The 13,730-nt window shown below is 32.2% G+C and overlaps 1 pseudogene; it reads right to left on the bottom strand.

Moving 5' to 3' along the window:
- Positions 1–944: 944 nt before the first annotated feature.
- LOC105087097 (retinol-binding protein 2-like) lies at positions 945–1,527 on the bottom strand (annotated as a pseudogene).
- Between the last annotated feature and the right edge of the window lie 12,203 nt (positions 1,528–13,730).

Genomic DNA, 13,730 nt, shown 5'->3' with positions numbered 1-13,730 from the left:
AAATACATACACAGGAGAAAAAAAAAAAAGAGGGGAAAAAGAAGAAAGTATACCTAGAATTAAGCCTAGGTGTTGTCAATATGAATGGGCCCGAGGAACAAAAGACCAGAATCTTGAGAGAATGCTCTATTAGGTGATGCTAATGTTGTATATTAAACCTTTATCTCAGCTTCTGTTCCATTGAATATTTGTGGTTATATTTGAAAGAGTACTCTTAGAATTGTGAATAATAGCATATTATATTCAATACCATAATTTTTATTTATGAATATATTTTCAGATTCAGGATTGATACCACCTAAGATGCTCAGTATTTGTTAAAAGAGTGCAAAATATGTCTTTAATTTTTTTCTCTGAATTACACAATCATAAAACACCCAACGATATGAAAGTAATATAGGAGACATGTAGAGCAGCCAGGGCCAGCTTCATGGGCATGTGACCACTGCAGTTACACAGGGCCCTGCCCTCAGAAGGGACCCATGCTTGGTTTCATGCTCTGCCATCCTGAAATTCTTAATAACTTTTGAACAAGAAGCTCTGCAGTTTCACTTTTTTCTGAGCCTGCAAATTATGTAGCTGGTCTCGTGAATAGTAAAGTCCTCCAACTCAGAGCACTGGTCAGAGTTTTTACTGTTAACAGGGTTATGTTGCAAAAGGGGCAGCCTCACGCAAACAACCACGTTCAAAAATCCTGTCTCTTTTCAACAAAAATTTGATTATAATTGAATGTGACATACCTAATTTTTACTTAAGAAAATATAATGACATATTCAATGTCACCTGATATTCTTGTTATACTACATAATTTTAGATAAGTAGTTGCTATTTTATTATATATATATGTACTAGTATCTATTTTAATAATCACCGTTCCGTCGTGGAACATAAACTTTCAAATGTTTTATAATTAGAAACAAATTTTTGTTTGTCTTTTCGTTTAATGCCAGCTTTCAAGGAAGTAACGAATGTGTCTGTCACTGTTACTCACTCGTTTGTTTTAAAACCCATCCGGATGCTCTAAGGGGCTCTGCCAGGAGAGGGAGGGTCCCGGCGGCGGCGTCCCAAAGCCAGTACAGAACTTTTCGCAGGGAGTGTGGAGTGCATGCTCAGTAGGCGCCCTCACCGCCATTACTCCTTGACCGCTTGACGGACACCCGGTCTCTGCACGTCAGCTCCAGGTACTGCTTGTTCCCCTCGACTCGCTGCTTGGAGCCACGGTTCTTCTTTTCCCCTTTCTGCACGGACACAAGGGCATCACTTTGCCAGATGACCAGCGTCTTAACATTCCGGTTGTCCAGGCCCTTTGTGTCCTCGTCAAACTCCTCCACCCCGCGAAATTGATGTTGTAGTTGCGAAATATGCGGTTGGTTTTCGCCTTGAACTTATCACCATCTTTCTGGATGATCGTCATCTAAGTCAGACAGACGACATATTGCAGGAGGCAAAATCAATATCCAGGGCCTTCCTGTAGCCTTCGAAGTTGTCGTTACTCTGCGACCCCCAGGGTCCTTTCTGGTCCCTCATCACGGGTGGCCTCTGGTTACCGAGGGTGTGTGCTGGAAGTTAAGGACCAGGCTGGATGTTCCGTTTTCTCAGGTGCCTATTTTTCCTATAAATTGGATTTTTAAGTTAACTAGTAAAGAAAATTCACATGGTATCAATATAACCTTTTCCTGTAAGTTTAATATTGTTTAATTTCTTCTAGTGACAGATGTTCATAATATACGTGAGAGGGTTATGTTTGTTGAAGAGGCATTTAACTGGTAATTATTTCTTAAAACAAATATTCAACTCATAGAAAAGTAAAATTTGCAAAAAAATATAATTTTATGCATTCTGTTTCAGAACATGAAAAAATTCTAATTTGGACTTTAGCATCTTGAATTCACTGCTTCAAAAATTATGTTTTCTGTTATACTTGTTTTTTTTTTTCCTATGTTTCATCCATAGGTAAACGTTAATCTTTCATTTGTAAACACTACTAGAAAAATTATGCTTTTTTATTTTGAAAATTTCATTTTATCTGTAGTTTATCTCGTTTCACATTTATAAGACTGATAAGTGACTATCTTGAACACTTCCTAGGAATATATTATTGAGTGAAAAGAAGAGCTCACTACATTCAAAGATCTGAATTTTTATGACTCTTCAAATCTGTTGCTCCACAAAATTTTAAGTAAATTGAAAGAATATTTGGTGTACCAGTGGTGTCCAAGGCTATCAGTATCACTACAATATATTTTTATTTTATTCTTTTCTAAATAAACATATGCAAAGCAACTACTCAAAGGTACTTTAATTTGCGTAACGGTAATCTGAACTCTTTGCCAAATATGCTGTGACGTTCATTCACTTCTGTGAAATGTTCACTGTTTTTCTTTTTTCCTGTGTGCTTTGATAATTTTTAATGATTTTATTTAATAGGAAACAAAGAGATCTTGATCTAAGGCATTAAAATTAACTTGGAGAGGAGAAATGTATATTAAAGAGGACTTTGGAGGGTTAAATCAATGTAATTTATTGATAGATTGAATGTAAGGTGGAGAAGAAGGAAAAGTCTTGTGTGTTGTATGTGTATATGGCTGGACAAATGACCTCACAACTCAGCAAGACAGATTATATTTAAGAGAGCTATGACTATAAATACTTGTTTTGAGCATAATAAATAAAGAAGTCTGGGGGTTATTCATGTTACAAGTACAGTAGAATATAAAGGACTACTTTGGATGAAAATGTCAAAAAAGAAAAAATTTATATAATTTGTAAGCCACCAGAATAACTGTGGAATATTTATTTCACCTTTTTTTCACCTAAAAAAAAGGTGAAATAAATTATCCTAAAATGCACATAGATCAAACAGGAGTCTTTTAACTTTGAAATTTAACTGTAGTCAGAAATACTCTTTTTTCAAAACTTTTTAAAAGGTTAGAGAATATTAAGCATAAGTTTAAAAACTCACCATTCTGGTCTTCCTAAAACTATATTTATCTACGATTTGAATTTCTAAAACACATTGTCAGCTACAACACTGAATGTCTTCAAACTGAAATTTTTCTTCCTTGAGAAATACCCTGTTGGCAGTTTGTACCTTCAAATTTTTCACTTCATATTATGCCATATAAATTTACCAAAGTTTAAAACATCAGGCATGGGATCTGTTCTTCAGAGCCATGCCAGGATGAATAGGCAAAGAGGGCAAGATTTGTCAATAGTTCTGTTATGAGGCTCCTTTGGCTCACCTGGCTGGCTAAGCTTCTCTTCCTTTCCTCCTTGCTGAGGTTTCTCCCTAATTTTCTGTGTTGAAAAATAGACTTCATCTAGATCAAGAGCACACAAAGTTGTTACCCTTCTGTATTCTCAAGGTCACTCTTTCAAGTAGCTATTTCCATCCAGAGAGTCTGTCTTCTTGTACTTACAATTTATAAAGTGAATATTCTGGGTAATAGTAGTGATTCTAATACTGTCAAAGAGCCAGTTAAATGACTTGTGTAGACTAGGTTGTAAACCTGACTAGTGTCAGGATAAATTGTCTTACCAATCAGCAAGAGAATACTTACTACCTCCAAATTCAGGTTTCTCTTCTTTCACTTATCTTGTCTCACAATATTTTGGAATTAATACTTGGTTTAAAAATATTTTAATAACAAAATAATTGCAAGATATCTAGGGCCATTATAGTTACCAGAGACGTCATGATTTCTAAACCATTCACTTGTTCCATTTTAGTACGGTAGACGGACAAGCTCATGATAAAAGTAAATATTTTTTTGACAGGAGAAGAAATATGACCTGAGGGTGTCCATGGTGGAATAAATATCATAAAAGACTTCCATCACAGCTGTAAATGTGAAATGGCATTTTCAGCTACAGTGCTCAATAAAGGTTTTGTAAACCCTGTAGTTTAAAAGTAAATCAAGTATTAACTAGTTCCATTTTTTCATATATTTGAAGCTGAGTTTTTATAACTAAAACAGAAACTTGATAATATTTTTTAAGTTATAATCCCTAATATTAGGGAGACCTTTTTATTAAAACTATATTACTATTGCACATTTTCTCAAGAGAAATTTTATTACCTTAGGTCAAATTCAATTTTATGGTATATGATCAAGGTTCTAGTGAGTGAAAACTATATTTTTATCTCTCATTTTGTGTTTAATTTCATTACTTCCGGTTAAATTTTAAACATGCTTGTATTTCTTTAAATGTTAATTAATTTGAGAAATATTTTGAGCCCTTAGTATATATAGATTATACCCACCAGTTATTTGTGTTTATCATATCAACACAATACTTGTGTTATAGCATATGTACTTACTTGTAATGGAAAATAAGAAGTTCATACGTTTCTCTGAACCTTGTGGTAGCAGGGGAGAAGATATATATTACTTTGAACGGAATTAGAAGCTTGAATATTACAAAAACTAGATATGCTAAGTACAGGTTAGTAATCATGTTTGCAATTTAAGAAACCATAAGATAAGGCATTGTTAGTTAACAGAGAATCATGGGATTGCTATAGTGTTCATTCATGCAGAGGAAGAACAGTGGGAGACAAAATAGGTTACTTTTACTGCTATTATCTGCAAGTCCTGATTTTCAACTGTGAGATTACAAGAGTTATAGAAAACTGTCTACTAACAATAGCCAAGTTTTTATCCAATTAATTAGGCAAAAGAGAAACTAAAAGTTAATGTATTTTTCTTAATAAGACTTGTTTGTTTCATTTTTAGATTAGAATAATATTTTAGCTATAAGCCTAAAATTTAACTTATCCCTCTTTTCACTGTTGCTAATTGATTATAATTTCATTTCTTAAAATATCAAACTATGCTATAGAAACTAAGCTATTTTTAATCTCTAAAGACCTTAAATTTAGAATTCTTTCGAAAGTTTATATTTCACTAAATAATAATGGGATTTCTTTTAAAAGGAAACAAAATCCAAAACTCTCATTGTATAATTTTGTTTTCTGTATTGCATTTTAATCAAGCGGATATGGCATAAGGCATACTATATCTGGCCCAAAACAAAGTCAAAGATAACATAGATTTGTTTACTTTGTTTTACAAGATTTTTAAGTAGCTGGTAATACTAAGGAAAAATAACAAACAAAAGGAAATTTTGGTATTTTCAATAAAAATCACAAGTTTAGGTGTTGTTTTCTTTTATATAGCAGGCATTTTAACCTAGTTTTCAATCTCATTTGAGGTCCTCCAAATACTAAAGTTGAGAAAACCATAATGTATTATAATAAGCAGTACAGTGGTTCAGAGACCAGACAGTCTAGCCTAGATATTATCCATGATCCATCATTTACCTGTGACCCTGAACATATTATTTAACCTCTCTGTGCCTCAATTACTCATTATTAATATGGGAACAAGAGGAGAATATATCTCAACATTTTTATAATGATTAACAGAACAATCATCCATAAAGTGTTTAAAACAGAATGTCTGGGGCATGGTGAACATTCAAATATTAGTCACTGTTGCTAAGTTTTATATGTATTTCCTCATTTAATAGTTATTCAAACAGTATGAAATTGGAATAATTTTATCTCCCTTTTACTGGTGAGAAAATGGAGCTGCAAAAATTCTGAATATCCGAACAAGAACACTATCTAATTCCAGTATTCAAACATTCAGTGCCCTTTTAGACTGTAGAACATAATATTCTACAGATTAACCAGTATAGGAATTTAAAAAAAAGTTGAAGTGTTAAATTTCTCCTTTTTTCTTGAATTAGACACATTTCTTTCAATAACTTACTAATTGGCCATCTTCCATTGAACCTAATATGTGTATGCTTAGTATACTTTAATTTCCACAGATTTTATTCTCCTAGTTCTCCATTTACATTTTCTTCAAGTATTGGTATCATATACTGTTTCTGTTTGTAAAGCACTGTTGTCATCAGGGCAAGGCTTGGCTTGCAGCAAAAATCCATTGAGGGCAAATCATTTTGTTCTTAAATGAGAGCTATGCTGCCACATTTTTGAATTGTTGCATCTTTTTGCTCTAACTAGATTATGTTTAGATAATTCTCTCCAATTTGATGTGACACTTTTCTAAATTGTTTTCCACTCAGACTTTAAACTCTGCCAAGAAATTATGAAGTGCCAAGAATAACTGACAACACATAGAGCCAAATACTACTGCTTTCAATGAAACAGCATTTGCAAATACATCGTAAGCAATTATCAAATATATTTATACTGCCATTCTGTGATCCTGATCCATAATTTCTCTTAAACAGTGCATACATTCAGTTTACACAAAATCATTTCCTCCAAGATGTCCTTGTGCAAATGCGTTCCAAATGGCATTTAGCCACAGATGCCAAGATTGAATCCATACTGGGCTCTATGTGCAGATAGTAAATCATCTGCTAATGAGCTATCACATTTTTTACTACCTACATATTTTGGCAAATAGTAGCTTAACTAGCAAAAAATGTGAGAGAAAAAGCTAGTTTAATGCAAGATCAAAGGTCAGACGTGTATTATCACAGAGATTAAAGAAGAATTTAGTATTTTCACTTTGTAATCCACTCTTTATATTTTTATGTTATTTCTAGCCAAGAAGAAATAGAATTTTTTTCTTCCATTTATTGTTTTAAATATATATATATATATATATAATATTTGACTAAATTTACTTATAAATATAGAAAGATATTTACATATATACATACAGGCATACCTGTGAGTGTATGTGTCTCTGTGTGTGTCTCTGTCTGTATTGCCTTAGTAATTGGATATTTTGAAATTTTTAGGTATTTTTTTAGATAATTGTTTAGGAGATATGCCCCTAATCCACATTCCATTAAGAGAATAAACGAAAAAAACTTACGTTCTGTTTTAAATGTCATTGCACAGGGAGGAAGAGGTTATTTCTATTACTTCAAATACAAGAAAGATACTGTCTTTCAAGCTGCCAGATTCAACAAATGAACTGCAAAAATCTTAGATATTTCAATCTGTAAGTATCTTGTTGATTTTTTTTCGTTCTCTATTAATACTGTTAAGATTAAATTAAATATAGATTGGAACATTAATTAAGGTAGAAGATTTAACATCTTTTTCTTTGATGCTGCTCATCTTTAGTCTTTACAATGTAACAGAACGATAACTGCCTTTAGAGAGGGTCTGAATTGTAGAAAATGATGTAGTTTAAAGCATTTGTGGAACAGTTTTCAAAAAGTTTGTAAATATTGGAACCATGGTTTGTTAGTATATGAAATTAATTATCAGTGTTTTCTCTCTCCTTGTAAGACAGAGTAAATTTAAATACTATAATTTTAAAGAGAAAGCAAAAACGCAGTTAAGAAATTATGAAACAGTATTTGCAAATGACATGAAATTTAGCTGCTTATGAGACTGCTAGTTGATAGGATTGTTTTCCTTTTCTGAGAAGCACGTAAAAATATTAATCCAAATACTTTGAATTAGAGGGAGTTCCATTTCCAAAGTTTGTGGTGTTTTACTGATGTAACTTAGAGCTTTGTATCTGCTTAGTTCAGAATTTCACAGTATTTCCGACTTATTTGAGTATGTAGATTTTAATTATGAGAGAATAAATTACAAATTACTTTTAAGATAATTTATGAGTTATCAAAAAACTTCTTGAAATTATAAAACTTGTTTAACTGTAAGGTATTAATAAAACTTTGTAATAAAGAGAATAGTTAGTATTCAGTAATTAATGACTGAATTAATTACTGTTACTCCCAGGGAAAACCGGAAGTTGTAAATATCGGCTATTAAATATTAGCTAGCATTCCTAAATATTTAGCTCCTCCATATAGAATCATTAAGCATTTTAATTGCAAATATACAACTGAAGCTACCATATTTAATCTATTGTAGTAAATTATTTAAAATAAAAAGGATTTTTCTTAAATAGAAATTAAGTCATGTTTAGGTGAATGTATTTTGTTTCCTTTTTGCTTGGTTAGTTGGTTGGTTGTCTCTGAGACGGTAAGAGTGTTACTGAACGTCTTTATATATATGTGTGTGTGTATATATATATATATATATACACACACACATATAGCATATTTAGTGTTAATTAAATGTTCTCAGGAAGTATACGTCTTAATAAGTTCCTCAATTAATTAGAAAGTAAACTGCGAATTTACTGTATACTATAATACTTAAAATATGTTTTAATATTAGTAAAGCCTTCTAAATGTCGGTTACTTCATGAAGAAGATACAACTTTCTTCATGTTAAAGTAGATAAAATGAAGCTTTGTCTAATGACTTACTAAAAGTTTTTTAAAATATGACAAGGAAAATAATCAGGGAATTTCACAGTAACATTTTCTATGAAGAAAAACGCAGTGGAGTGTTAAAATAATTTAGTGTGAGATGCAGTGGCTGAGATAATAAGATCAGAAATGTAAAATCATAAACTTTTTCAACAGACTGAAATAAAGTACTGTGGCAAAAATATGGCAACCTTATCCAAGGACCTTTATATTCTTTTGATCAATTTAATCTTTTTTATTTTTTGCAATCTACCCAAGGCCATGCCATAATATGTAGAGAATATAACGAAAAACAACAAACTTCCTCTGATCTCCAGAGTTTTAGCCAAATGGAGTAATTAGAAAAGGGTGAAATAGAAAGATAATTGTTCATTATTACCATTTTTAAACCAGTCTGCCTTTAGAAAGTCTTCACCTAATGACAAAAATTAGGTTGAAGTAGGTGGAATTAACTGATAGTGAAGCTGTAAAAGTGCTGTAATTAATTTTGAAATAATTAATTTTGAGAATTTGAAATATCCAATTTTGGAATTTTGTGAAATGCTAAAATTATTTTAAAATTTCATCTTATAACAAAGTAAACATATATTTCTGGTAGAAAATTATAAAATAAAGAATAAAAAATACTATCCAAAATCCAACCTCCATGCATACTGATTTTTAAGACTTCGTGTGATATACTCTCAAAATTATTTCTATACATCATCATGTACATTTCTAAATATTTCTATGTATTTGTTACACAAATAAAATAATAATTATAATTTATTTAATAACACTATTCAGTGGATATATGATAATGTATTTTTAAGAGTTACATGTTGCCATTATAAACATCTGTTTATATACCATACAAATACAAATTTAAATTGCTTTTGATAATGAGGATAGATTAATTTTTTTCAAAGTTTCTCTAGTTTCGTATATCTCAGATTTAATTTTAGAACCCTCTAGTGATATTTTATGATAATGCAATACACTATTATTTGATTATACTTGATGTATGATTGTTTACATTTTTTACTGATGGTTCCAAAAGTTAGATAACTGCTTGAAGTTTTAAACACTAGTAATATCTGCGTGTCAACCCAGAGATTCTGATTAATTTGTCTGGGGTATAGTCTGAGTATCTGGATTTTTAAAATTTTTCCTGGTATTTTTAATGTAAAGCCAGAGTTAAGAGCCACTGATTTTCATCTGTAGGAGCATGAAGGAATTGAATTTTGGGGTCTAATATCAGTATAAAGATATATCCCTCATGTGTCCAAGCATTAGAGTAAAAGTACAGTCTCCCTCTAAATTTTTTCCTGTTTTCACTAGTACTTTTCAATTGGTAGCATTTAAAATCTGATGTATATTCTTCAGGTGAAATGTTTATTAGAGCTTCTTTTCAGAACTCTCATATGTGGTGGTGTGCAAGTTTTAAAATTCCAGTTTAACTTAAAACAATTTTGGATTTAATAGCCATTAGGATTTTCAATCCTAAATTTGATTTCTCTTCAAAGATGCAAAAGACCAATAGGGAAATTGAAGATGCTTTCAGGTTAGAAGAAGGATCTGGGAACAGAAGTTTCTCCGTTGTTAATGTACATAAGTTGATTTATATTGAATCTCTTTGGCCAGAGATGATTTCAGATTTTGGATATTAAATTTGGAGTGCTGTATCACCTGCTAGCATGTAGAAAATCTGTTATACGTGCACAGACACACATACACACACACACACACATACATATATAAATATATGCTTACTCACATATAGGTGTATGTGTGTAAGAGACATAAACAGAATGTGCATGTTCACGCTAAGTAGGCAAATATATGTCTAGAAGTATTTTATTTATATCAGCAAGGTAGTTTTTATTCAAATAATACATTAATATAAGCCTGATGCTTTTCTGTGAGGATTTTTTTTCAATTACAGAAGGAATAATTTTCTCATAAAGGTGAAATGAAATAATCGTATTCAGAGGACTGAATTTAAAATAATGGCACCATAGCCAATATACAAACAAGTTAATCTATAGCTAATTCTAAAAACAAATAATTGTAGATATCCAGTGTTCAGATAAGCTAAAAATGATATCTCAATTGTTTGCTACCAAATTGCTCTGTTTTAGTATTTGCAAGAAAAATAAAATATGTATTTCTGTGAATAAAAGTATAGTAAAGCCCAAAGGGTTTTATTCTCACTCTGAAATATATACTACAAGAGGACCTTAAATATGATAAGTATTGTTAATAATATGTTCTGTTGTTTACTGGCATATGTTTGGCAAAGAACAGTAGTAAAAGACTTTGAAGTGAGAATGTACATTTTCAGAGAGGATCTTTCACAGGTGTTGAAGCTGTATGGGCCTCAGATGTTCTTAAAGATCTGAGACAACAGAATTTCTCTCCAAACCATTAAAGTTTGAAGAGCAACTGAACAGATGTTCATTCTGTCATTTAATATTTCAGACAGCTGCATAACGGCACTGTGTTGTCTTTTCACTTCTTTTTTTAAATAATATTTAAAAACTAAACTTGGTTTAAGGTCACTTCTGATGACAGTTTGAACTGGTCTGACAGCTGTTTAAATGTTTTTGACATCTGCTTAGAAAGATAAAATTCCTGTCTTTCTTCTGCCTGAATTGATGCTACATTAAAAAATATTGTTCTTGAACAAAGTCAGTAAAAATGAAATAATTCATTGAAATGTGGTATATTTGGGATGTGCATACCTGTGTATATTCCTTGCCTCTATAATTTGTCACCTTTAAACAAGAGATACATAACTCTCCTTGAAGTAGTATAAATGTCTCATATGTGATTAAAATTAAAAGGGTTTATTTCATTCATACTTTATGAGCTATAAAACATCATTGCATATAAAAAAGAATTCCCAAATGTCCAGTGTCACTTCCCCAAGGAGTAGAGCAGATGGTGAGCACAGGTATATTAAATGTAATTTGTGCAATAACCTTAAATATCCATGCAATTATTAGAGATTAGTCTGAATATTTGCATGAAAGACCTAAGGGATGCCCAGATCTGGTCTGGCTGGACTCTCTTTTCCTCATGGCTTACGGGTTTTATTCAGGAAACTGAAAGACCTCTGGGGATGTTTTCAAGTCTTTTGCATACCTGAGTTGGGAAGTTGCCTGTGGAACATAGTTTACATCATTTGACAAGAAAGAAAAGGTCTGAATGTTTGTGATTTTAACCTCATCTCAGGGAGTATCAGCACTGTGTTTTGCCTGAGAGTAAGCAAAAATAAACTACGGAAAAGCTATGACAGAATGAGGCGTAGCTAAGATATTCTAGATGTTTCTCTGGAGAACTTGGAGCTATTTTCTGAAAGGTCTGTTCATGGTTTAGATACAGAGCTTTAAAGGAGCTCTGCCATAAACAGCCTAGTATTCATGGTGGTAAGGGTAAAAGTAATTCACCTGGCTCCTTGGAGGCCAAGGACTTTATTGATAAATCTTAAGAGAAACTGGGCATCATTAGAAACTATCAGTGGGAAACTACCAAAGCTGGAAAGCACGGGTTTATGTCACATTAAAACAGTTACTGGGATCTTTGTCATGCGCAACAAAATACATTGCAGGCAAGGATAATATAAGAAAACTAACATTTTTTTTAATAACTATGGGCATCATAGTTTATGTCTCATAGTCTCCATTTTCTATCTGGAGTACATAAATTTTCAAAATTTTAATAAACTTATCTAAGATTTCATGGCTATTAAAGAAGCAGACAGGAGATTCAAGTTCAAACTTAGTTAATTTTTATGATTATTTTCTTTCCAATGTATCATATTAATTTCCTCAATAACAGTATGTCCTTGTTCAGTAGTCATTGCATTAATTATTTTTTTTTATATTTGGAGATTATACTATTTTGTTCGTTGAATGGAATTGTTAGAGCAGGCAGATAGCTAGATATGAGCAGAGAAAGGGGGACACAGACCAAATGGCAGGAATTGGGCAGAAAGGAGGGGCACAGGCCAAATGGCAGGAAACCACACATCATGTGAGCACCAGGGGTCCCTGGGCAGGGAAAGAAAAGTAGGAACCTTTGGGTTGATAAGGGATCATATCTTTTGGGGTGATGAGTGACCTAGAGAAGAACAAAGAAAGGTGATAAAAGGCAGGAATTTCCAGTGTCCGAATGTAACCTTTTGCTCACTATGCCCTCATTTCAATAAAATTAGCCTTGCAGATCAGAAGTACCCATCATGCACCAACACCATGATGCTTCCGATCCAGACCAAATAAGGACGAAAATCCTTCCTCCCTTTGGGAAGGTGGAGTTGGGATGATAATCAGGGAATACGACCCTAAACCCTTCCCTCTCCAATGAATATTCCGCCCATTCATTTTTACACTCTATGTAACTAACTTGCCAAAGAAACACAGCGCAGCCACTCACCTGAGCCTGCCTGTTTTCCCCTTGAGAGTATACTATCCATCCTTTAATAAATCCTCACTTTACTTTTTTAACCACTGTGTCTTGTCTCTGAATTCTTCCTGGGATGGGACAAAAACCTGGAACACCGGTTGCTTCCACCGGCAACAGAGTCTACCTGCCAAATACTGTAAATAAAAAGCGTCAAACCTTTTACATGCTTAGAATTGTAAATAACCATAAAAATAGTCCAAATCACCTATTTTATGGATGAACAAACTGAGGCTTAAGTTACCTGTATAACTAGTTATAATTTAAGGGCAAAATATTATTTTTAAGGGCTAAAGACCTTTTCTTCAAATTGACAGATTGGTGGAATGTTTGAGAGGGTAATCACACTCCAAGACAAGTCACTCAGAGAATTTAAGAGGCTTTGTTGAAGCTCTCAATGTTCAGCATGTTAGTATTATTCCAGCAGCCTCCTATTCACAGGTCAGGTCACAGTTGTGACTCTCTTAAATTCTCTAGTTTCTATTTTAAACAGTATTTATTTTAAATAACAGTGTCTTTGAGGGGCTTATTTTTAAGAAAAAAATGTTCCATAATAGGATGATTAAAATTTAAAAAAGGTTCACTTTATTTATATTCAACAATCACTTATTTAAGCACCTAAAATATGCTAGTCCCTATGCTTAGAGTCAGGGGTTAAAAAAAGAAATGAAGGAAAAAAAAATACAATAAAATTCCTGTTCTTAAAGTCAAGAATGTTGCAAGGGATAAAAATTTAAGTAAACAAAATTAAGTGAGCTTGTTAATATTGGAGCAAATCAAAATTTATCTTTTTAAAACTGTGATATATTTTAGATTATTTTAACAGACAAATTTTCAGTAAAAGGATAGATAAGCTAGACATTATCCCAATGTGTTAAATATTGAGTCCAAATATATTTTATATTTTTTTCTGCGACAATTTTTTATTTTACTTTATATATGCATTATGAATCTCCAAGAAAGGGATAGTCCCTAGAGCCCCTATATGCAAATTAGAAAGTGCCCTGG

The sequence above is a fragment of the Camelus dromedarius genome, chromosome 1 (assembly GCF_036321535.1).
Source record: "Camelus dromedarius isolate mCamDro1 chromosome 1, mCamDro1.pat, whole genome shotgun sequence".
Classification (NCBI taxonomy): Eukaryota; Metazoa; Chordata; class Mammalia; order Artiodactyla; family Camelidae; genus Camelus; species Camelus dromedarius.
The sequence above is the reverse complement of the archived record's forward strand: the minus strand, read 5'-3'. Positions and strand labels throughout refer to the sequence as shown.